Source organism: Carlito syrichta, unplaced genomic scaffold (assembly GCF_000164805.1).
Source record: "Carlito syrichta isolate Samal-C Ts95f unplaced genomic scaffold, Tarsius_syrichta-2.0.1 Scaffold306611, whole genome shotgun sequence".
Taxonomy (NCBI): Eukaryota; Metazoa; Chordata; class Mammalia; order Primates; family Tarsiidae; genus Carlito; species Carlito syrichta.
This window is the reverse complement of record NW_007250707.1, coordinates 98,503-109,217: the sequence shown is the minus strand read 5'-3', so window position 1 is coordinate 109,217 and position 10,715 is coordinate 98,503.

The following is a 10,715-nucleotide window of genomic DNA, read 5'->3' as shown; positions in this document are numbered from 1 at the left end:
AAGAAGTTTAAGAGAAGTGAGACAAAGGCATCAAATAACTTACAGAGGTAAACCTATCAGACTCACAGCAGAATTCTCAGACGAAACCCTATAAGCAAGAAGGGTTTGGCACCCCATCTTCAGTCTCCTGAAACAGAATAACTGTCAACTAAGGATTTTGTATCCTGCAAAGCTAAGTTTCATAAATGAAGAAGAAATGAAGTCCTTCACAGACAAGCAAACACTGAGGGAATTTGTCACTGCTAGATCAGCTTTATAAGAGATAATCAAAGGAGTCCTAAATACTGAAACAAAAGATTAAAATACACCAGTAGAAAAATACTGGAAATCATAAATCTCACAGGCTTTATGAAATATCAACACAACAGAGAAAATAAACCAGAAAACAACCAGTGTGATGAATAGAATCACACCTTACATATCATTATTAACTCTGAATATAAATAGTCTCAATGGCCCACTAAAAAGATATACACTGGCAAAATGGATTACCAAAAAACTTAAATATCTGTTGCCTTCAAGAGACCCACCTAACTCACAAAGACTCCTGTAGACTCAAGGTAAAGGGGTGGGAAAAAATATTCTGTGCAAATAGAAACCAAAATCGATCGGGAGTAGCCATTTTCATATTAGATAAAACAGACTTTAAATTAACAAGCAAAAAAAGACAAAGATGGTGATTATATAATGATAAAGGGACTAACCAAACAAGAAGACATAATAATTTTAAATATATATGTGCCTAACACCAGAGCCCTCAGCTTTATAAAACAAATTCTACTAGACCAAAAAAAAAAAAAAAAAGAGAGAGAGAGAGAAAGACAGCAATACAATAATAGTGGAAGACTTTAACACTCCACTGAAAGCAATAGATAGATCATCAAGGCAGAAAGTCAACAAAGAGACATTGGAATTAAACAGCACTCTAGAGCAAATGGAACTAATGGACATCTATAGAACATTCCATCCCAAAACTATAGAATACACATTTTTCTCATCAGCACACAGAACATTCTCAAAGATAGACAATAGGTCACAAATCAAGTCTCAACAAATTAAAAAAAAATCGATATCATATCAAGCACCATCTTGGGCCACAGTGGAATAAAACTAGGGATTAACACAAAGAAGAACTCACGAAACCAAGCAAAATTATGGAAGTTTAATAGTTTGCTCCTGAATGATCTTTGGGTCAACAATGAAGTCAAGATGGAAATTAAAAAATTCCTGGAAATGAATTACAACAATGAAACAAGCTACCAAAACCTCTGGGACGCAGCTAAATCTGTATTCAAGGAAAATTTATAGCACTTAAGGCCTACATCAGTAAGTCTAAAAGATCACATATCAGCAACCCAACATCACACCTCAAGGAACTAGAAAAACACGAACAAATGAAATCCAAACCTAGCAAAGGAAAAGAAATAATGAAGACCAGAGCAGAACTAAATGAAATTGAAATAAAAGAATACAAAGAATCAATGAAACAAAAAGTTAGTTCTTTGAAAAGATAAAAAAAAATTGACAGCTAGCTAGATTAATCCAGAAACAAAGAGAGAAGACTCAAATTAGCTCAATCAGAAATGAAAAAGGAAACATTACAACTGATACAAGGAAATTCAAAAGATCATCCAAGACCATTATGGACACCTCTGTGCATACAAACTAGACAATCTAGAGGAGATGGATAAATTCTTAGAAACATACCACCCCCCATCATTCAATCAGGAAGACATAGAAACCCTGAACAGACCAATAATGAGCAGTGAGATTGAAGCAGTTATTAGAAGACTCCCAACAACAACAAAAAAGTCCAGGACCTGATGTACTCACAGCTGAATTTCACTAGACCTTCAAAAAAGAACTGGTACCAATTTTTAGAAGCTATTCCACAAGATTGAAAACAAGGGAATGCTCCCTAACTCATTCTATGAGCCCAGTATCACTCTGATACTAAAGCCAGGAAAAGACACAACACAAAAAGAAAACTACAGACCAACATCCCTTATGAACATAGACACAAAAATCCTCAACAAGATATTAGCAAACCAAATTCAACAGCACATACAAAGCATAATACACCATGACCAAGTGAGTTTTATCTCAGGGATGCAAGGTTGGTTCAACATATCAAGCCAATAAATGTGATCCATTACACAAACAAAATTAAAAACAAAAAACATATGAGCATTTTAATAGACACAGAAAAAGCATTTGATAAGATTTAGCATCCCTTTATGATAAAAATCCTAAGCAAAATAGGCATAGCTGGAACATTCCTCAAAATAATAAAAGCTATATATGACAAACCCACAGCCAATGTCACCCTGAATAGAGAAAACTTGAATACATTTGTATATTTTCCCTCAGAACTGGAACAAGGCAAGGATGCCCACTTCTACCACTACTATTCAACATAGTACTAGAAGTCCTAGCAGAGAAATTAGGCAAGAAAAAAAACAAATAAAGGGCATCTAAGTGGGAAAAGAAGAAATCAAACTATCTCTGTATGCCAACAATGTGATCTTATACCTAGAGAACTCTGACGACTCCTCCAAAAGACTTTTGGACTTGATAAATGAATTTGGCAAAGTGTCAGGATACAAAATCGGCACACACAAATCAGTGGCACTGCCATATACTAATAGTGACCAAACTGAGAATCAAATCAAGAACTCAAGTCAATTTACAATAGCAGCCAAAAAGTCAAAATACCTAGGAATATATTTAACCAAGGAGATGAAAGATCTCCACAAAGAAAACTACAAAACTCTGATGAAAGAAATGGTAGAGGATACGTACAAATGGAGAAACATCCTATGCTCATGGATTGGAAGAATCAACATTATTATTATTATTTTTTTTGAGTTGAAGTCTCACTCTGTCACCCAGACTAGAGTGCAGTGGCTGTTACTGGCCACCGCAGCCTCGACCTGCTGGGCTCTGGCGATCCTTCCACCTCAGTCTTCCGAGTAGCTGGAATTACAGGCATGCGCTACCACTCCCGGCTGATTTTTTTATTTATTGTAGAGATGAGGTCTCGCTGCCCAGGCAGATCTTGAACCCGTGGGCTCAGGCAATCCATTCACCTCAGCCTCCCAAAGGTGTGGGATTACAGGCTGAGCCACCGAGCCCGGCTGAATCAACATTATTAAAATGACCGCATTACCCAATTCCTATCAAACTACCAATGTCATTTTTTACAGAATTAGAAAAAATAATCCTAAAATTCACAGGGAACAAAAGAGAGCCAGAATAACAAAAGCAATCCTAAGTAAAAAAAAAAAAAAAAGCTGGAGGCATCACATCATCTAACCTCAAATCATGCTACAAGGCTGTAGTAACCAAAACAGCATGGAAATGGTACAAGAGCAGACACATGGACCAGTGAAACAGAATAGAGAATGCAGAAATGAACCCAAATACCTATAACCAACTGGTCTTTGACAAAGCAGACAAAAACATACACTGGGGAAAGGACGCCCTATTCAACAAATGATGCTGGGAAAACTGGATAGCTATTTAAGACATGGAGACAAATGAAACTTGATCCTTATCTCTCCCCAAATACAAAAATTAACTTAAGAGGGATTAAAGACTTAGACATCAGACCTGAAACCATAAAAGTCCTAGAAGAAAACCCAGGAAAAACTCTTATGGACATTGGTCTAGGCAAGTAATTTATGGCTAAAACCCAGACAGCAAATGCAATTAAAAAATATAAATAAGTTTATTAAACTAAAAAGCTTCTGTACAGCAAAATAAATAATCAACAGAGCAAACAGGCCACCTACAGGAGAATAAATTTTCAAACAACACATCTGACAAAGGACTAATATCCAGAATCTATAAAGAACTCAAATAAATCAGCCAGAAAAAAGTAAATAACCCCATTAAAAAGTGAGTAAATGACATGACTAGAAATATCTCAAAAGAAGATATACAAATGGCCAGCAAACATGAAAAAAGCTCAACATCACTTATCACGGAAATGCAGATTAAAACCACAATGAGATACCACCATTATTAATGGCCATTATTTTAAAAAATCAAAAAACAATAGTTGCTGGCATGGAGGCAGTGAAAGGGGAACACTTATACACTGTTGGTGGGAGTGTAAACTAGTATAATCTCTATGGAAAGCAGTATGGAGATTACTCAGAGAAGTAAAAGCAGATCTACCATTTGATCCAGCAATTCCATTGCTAGGTATCTACCCTAAGGAACAGAGGCCGTTATATAAAAAAGACACCTGCACCCGCATGTACATCACAGCACAATTCACAATTGCAAAGATGTGGAATCAACCTAAATGTCTATCAACTGATCAGTGGATAACAAAAATGTGGTATGTATGCACCACGGAATACTACGCAACCATAACAGAAATACTGAAATCATGTACTTTGCAGCAACATGGACGGAGCTGGAGATCATCGTCCTAAGTAAACTGACTCAGAAACAGAAAACTAAACGTTGCATATTCTCACTTATGTGTGGGAGCTAAATGGTCACAAAGATGGAAATAATAGACACTGGGGACACAAATAAGGGGGGAGATGGGAGGAGAGTTATGGTTCAGAAACTATCTGTGGGGCACAGTGTTCTCTATCTGGGGAATGGACCACCCGAGACCCAATTCCCACCACTACACTATATGTCCGTGTAACGAACAGACATGTGTACTCCCTGAATCTAAAACAATAATAAGTAAATAAATTTAAAAAGGCAAGAACAGCTAGCTGGAACCTTGAGCAAGTTGGGAAAAAAAAGAAAAAAAGGAAGGAAGAGCATTACAGAAGAAATTATGAAGGTAAAATAACTTTTCTTAATTGACCTAATGGTTAACTGTTCAAAATAACACTAAATTGGATGATATAGCTTCTGGGTAAGGTATAAGTGGCAGCAATTTTATTAGGAACGAGTCAAAGGAATTGGGAATATTCCATTATAAGATATGTGTACTATCCTTGAAGTGGTATTGTTTTATTTGGAAGTGGTCTTAGATTAGTTGTAAATGTGTATTGCAAACTCTAGGGCAACCACTAACAGAAAAAATATATAGTATAATTGATATGCTAAAAGAAGAGAGAAAATTTAATAGTATGAAATGCTCAGTTAAAACCAGCGAAGGCAGAAAAAGAAGGAAATACCCAGAAAAGGTGAAAAGGCAAAAAATAGTTATAAATATGAAAGCTATATTTGTTTTGTTTTATTTTTGTTTTTGAGTCAGAGACTCACCCTGTCACCTAGGCTGGAGTGCAGGGGCATGCTCACGGCCACAACAGCCGCGACCTGTGGGGCTCAGGTGATCCTTGCACCTCAACCTTCTAAGTAGCTGGAACCACAGAAGTGGGCCACCATGCCCAGCTAATTTTTTGATTTATTGTAGAGATGAGGTCTCTCCAAGTTATCCAGGCTGTTCTCGAGCCCCTGGGCTCAGGCAATCCTCTCACCTCGGCCTCCCAAAGTGCTGGGATTATAGGTGTGAGCCACTGAACCCAGCCCCAAAATGCTACCTATTATTCCAACTATATCATAATCACTTTTAACATCAATAGTCTAGATACACCAATTAAAAGACAGATTGTCAGAGTAGATGAAAATAAGAACCAACTATTTTTTGCCTTCCAGGAACTCACTTTAAATATTAAGACACCGGTGAATTAAAAAATAAAGGGATGGAGAAAGATATGTCATGGTGACAATAATCAAAAGAAAGCTGGAATTAATACGTTAATTTCAGACAAAGTAGACTTCAGAGTAAGGAAAGTTATCAGAGATAAAGAGGGATATTACGTGATGATAAAGGGGTCAATACTCCAAGAAAGGTATAACAATCCTTAATGTCTATGCTCCTAACAACAGACTATTAACATAAATGAGGCAACCCCTGAATGCACTGCAAGAAGAAATACACAAATTCACTGCGATGGTTGGAGACTTTAAGACATATGAAGCAAAACCTAATGGAACTGAAAGGAGAGAGAGACAAATCCAATTCTTGTTGGCAACTGCAACACTCTTAGCTCACCAATTAATCACAAAAGTAGAGAGTAAATCAGCAAGGACATAGCAGAGCTACATAGCACCATCAACCCACTTGACCTAATTGACATTTATAAAACACTTTATCCAACAATAGCAAACACACATTCTTTTTAAGGGCACATATAATATTCACCACTATAGATCGTATCTTTAATCATAAAACAATACTGAACAAATTCAAAAGAACTGAAATAACTCAAAGTATGTTCTCTGACTTTAATGGAAACAAACTAGAAATCAATAAAGACATCTGGAAAATCCCTCAGTATTTGGAAGTTAAGTGCATACTTCTAAATAATCTGTGAGTAAAAGAGGAAATCTTAAGGTAAATTAGAAAATATGTTGAAATAAATTGAAAAAAGTACATCACATTTCAATACGTGAGATGAAGGCAAAATAGTGTTTAGATGATAATGTGTGGGGTTAAAAGCACATAGTCACAAAAAGCGCTACGCAGGAGGCTGAAGTGGAAGGATTGCTTGAGTCTAGGAGTTTGACACAAGTCTGGGCAACATAGTGACACTTCATCTTAAAAAACATTTAAAAAAAAAATTAGTCTGGTGTGGTGGCACATGCCTGTAATTCCAGCAACTTGAGAGGCTGAGGAAAGAAGATCTCTTGAGCCCAGGAGTTTGAGGCTGCAGTGAGCTATGATTTTGCCACTATACCTTAGTCTGGGTAACAAAGCTAGACTCTGTCTCTAAACAAACCACCGCAACAAAAAAGGAAGAATAAGAAGAAAATCTCAAATTCACAATCTAATTTTCCCACCTGAAGCAACTAATAAAAGAAGAGCAAGATAAACTCAAAGAAAGCCAAAAGAAATAATAAAAGCATAAATCAATGAAATAGAAAGCAAAAATAGAGAAATGTCAATGAAACAAAGAGAAGATTGTTTGAAGAGATTATTAAAGTGTATATACCTCTAGCTATACTCTCCAGAAGAAAAAGGGAGAAGACACACATTACCAATATTAGAAATGAGATAGGAATATTACTTTAGACCCTTCAGACTTTAAGAGAATAATTAGAAAAAGACTACAAATAACTCTATGCACATACATTCAACAATATAGATGGTATGGACCAATTCCTTGACAATTTTTCTTTTAAGCAAAACTTAAGAATAAATAAATAAACTGAGTAGTCCTATATCTATTAAAGAGATTGAATTCATATACAGGAACTTTTAACAAAAAACCCCAAATCAAAATACTCCAGACCCAGAGGCTTTACTAGTGAATTTTGCCAAACATTTAATGAAGAAACAACACTATTTCTGCAAAATCTCTTTTATAAAACAGACAAGGAGGGAACGCTTCCAAATTCACATTATAAGGCTAGCATTACTTTTGAGACAAGAAACAGACACAGAGACTGCAAGAAAAGAAAACATAGACCAGTGGCATAGATACAAAAATCTTCAACAGAATATCAGCCAACATCCTCTTCCACATGGTTTCTCTCATTCTCCAGCAGTGTTGTTGGGCCCTAGTGAGGCTTCCACAAATAAGGCAGAACTGTGCGCCTCCGGAGACCCAGACTTGGAACTGATGCACTGTTACCTCCGTTACATCTTGTTGTCAAAGGAAGTGACAAGACCAGCCTAGATTCAGACTATATGGAAATAGATATTTGCTTGGAGAACCTACAAAATCACATTGCAAAGGGGCATGTATACAGGAAGATACAGGGAGAGAGAGATGAAGAATTTTGCCTATTTTTGGCAGTCAATATACACATAGAAGTTCATGTAGGTATTTTCAAGAAAAGGGCATTTATTATAAAATGCATATGGCTAGATATTGTAGTTTACACCAAGACCTGGACTGAAACTCTCTCTTTCTGTGTCCTGCTAATTGATGTGTGTGTATGTGTGTGTGTGTGTGTGTGTGTGTGTGTGTGTGTGTGTGTGTGTATGTGTGTGTTCTATCACAACTATCCAGACCTCTAGTTGCTAATTCCTGAGTGGGAATCTGGTGGGTCAGTTTCATCAGGGGCTACTCACCCATTGGGCACACTCCCAGTAGGGCCTCTGGAATGTTAGGTCTGGCCCGCTGGGGGTGTGGGTGTGTCTGGTGCACAATCTGATACTGCATGCAAGATGCAGAGAATTGCACAGAAGTTAGATTAGAAAATATAGTTTATTTAGAAAGTAAATGAGAGAGAGAGAGAGAGAGAGAGAGAGAGAGAGAGAGAGAGAGGGGATTCACCTCCCCAAGGTGGGGGAGCTGGGCCAAAACTTCAGAAAACATGGCCTGATCATAGCTCAAAGAGCACATGGCCATACCATTTGCAAGGCAATGGCAAAATGGCTGCTTGTGGTTGAGCCCTTTTACAAACCATTTTCTTTGAATGGGGGAAGGTCATTAAGGTGACTGGATGGTGGTCTGCTCCACATCATCACGAAGGGGCAGGTAAGCACAGGTACTGATGTCAGGTGATAAACAGCAGGCAGGTGGGTGGGTTAGTCACATGATTGCTGCAGTGGTGGTGGGGTCTATCTGTGTCATGAAGGTCTTGAAGGGCTGATTAGGTTAACCTGAGGATTTGGAGCTAGAGGGCTTTTTCTTGCAAGAGATCTGTCAGATGTTTTCATTTCACAAGTTGACTAAAAGGTGGTTTTGTTATCATTTCCATGGCTTTGGCCAGCCAAGGGGTGATCTTTGACCTTCTGACAAGAAATCTGAAGTTTCCTAGAGATTATTATGCTAAACCATAAATTGAAAGGTTGGACTGTTGGGCTGTCCTGGTCTTGCATCTGATGGAGATTTGCTGAGGGGGTAGGGTAGGCTGCTGCTTGGCCTGCAGTAAAATGTAATTTTAAAATGTCTGAACGCTTCCTAAAATCTGCCTGTTAGAAATTTATCTTATCTATGTCTAACCTGTGCTAGATTCAAAGCGTATCAGGGGTAAAGTTTAAGCAAAAATGGTTATGCTGAGGCAAAAAGACTACGCGAAACTAAGTTTATTCTAGGTTTCTATAGTACCTCCTTTCACCACCAAACTGTAGATTGACTGCTAAGTCCATCCATATCCTCAGCATTCCAGCAAGAGTCAATCATATTTAGAGCAGTCATATTGTGCTGCTCTAAATATCTCCAACTCTCTTCTTTAGGGCTTTCTCTTGGCCCAAGCCTGAGGGCCCTCCTGTGGTGCTGGAAAACTGTTCTAAATAGCAGATGGTGTTGGTGGACATGGAAGGTTGCTTGCATTAATGGTACCAATTCTTCGACACTCTCTGAATCTATGCCCTTTGCCCTATGTCTTTGCAGTTTCTCTTGCTAAAGAGTAAGTGTCCATTTCCCCACCACTTAAATCTGGGCTTTATGTGATTTTCATTGGTCTATAGGATATTAGCTGACTTGCTGTAAGCAGAGGCTTGTGCAAGTCCTTGTGCATTTCTGATTTCTCTGTTGTTCTTCTGTGATTACCCTGAGAACATGACCAGGCTAGCCTGCCGGAGAATGAGACAGATGGAGCGGCTGAGGCCTTTGTAGACCAGTCAATAGTCATATGACCCCTGGGCTGTGAGAGAGAGCCTCTAGCTAAGATCAGCAGGCCCAACTAACCAATCCACAGCTGGGCTGCAGATGCTTGAGTGAGCTTAGCTGAGATCAAAAGAACCCGCCCAGCTGACCTGCAGACTCATGAGCAGAATAAGTGGTTGTTATTTTAAGCTACTAAATTCTCCTTGAACTATCAGCCTGGAGGCTTAGTGATTCAGGCAGGAGAGGTTAGGTTCTTGACTTCTTTAGCAAGAGGTGGGTTCGAGCATTAGGCATTGTTGAGAAAGAGATTTTTCTAAATTCCTTTAGTTACTTTTTTGCATAGCAAAAGCCAGTCTTAGCGTTTCTCTTACTTAGTAAAGAAATATACACTTGTGCCTACTGAAGTCTAGCCTCAAAGCTGGAACTGGGGAGAAGGAGACTCTGACACAGGAGAAAGCCTGTCTCTTCTAGGGAGATGTTTGAGGGACAAAGGTGAGTCAGAAAGAGGGGGAAACTGAAGTGGACAAAAAAAGCCCTTTGGCTGTGTAAGTCCTGATATTTTCTCTCATTTTCATGTGGAGATATGAGGACACCATCATGTCATTGCTGTAAAGACACTTGCACCCCTTCCTCTGAATGTTCAACCGTCATTCTGAAAAGGAATGTTTGTGCATGTGTGTGTGTGATGTGTATGTATGTGGGTTTGGAGAATGTTGAAGATAACAGACTGAGGAGCTGGAGAGTGGCCCTCCTAGGGGAAGAGAAGGGATTGCAATCAGGAAGGGCATGTGAGAGTTTTCTAGGGTGATGAAAATTTTCTATTTCTTGGCTGGGTGGTCTTCCTAGAGGTGTTCATGGCCATCTTTAGCATGCTGCCACGGTTGCAAAATGGCTTCCACACCTCCATGTAACATGTCTATGCCTCACACAGGGTAAAGCTGTATTTTTCTTTCTTTCTTTTTTTTGAGTTGGAGTCTTACTCTTGTCACCCAGGCTGAAGTGCAGCGGCACGCTCACGGACACCACAGCCTCCACCTGCTGGGCTTAGGTGATCCTTCCGCCTCAGCCTTCCAAGTAGCTGGAACTACACATGCATGCCGCCCGGCTAGTTTTTGAGATTGACTGTGGAGATGAGGTCTCACCAAGTTACCCAGGCTGGTCTTGAACTCCTGA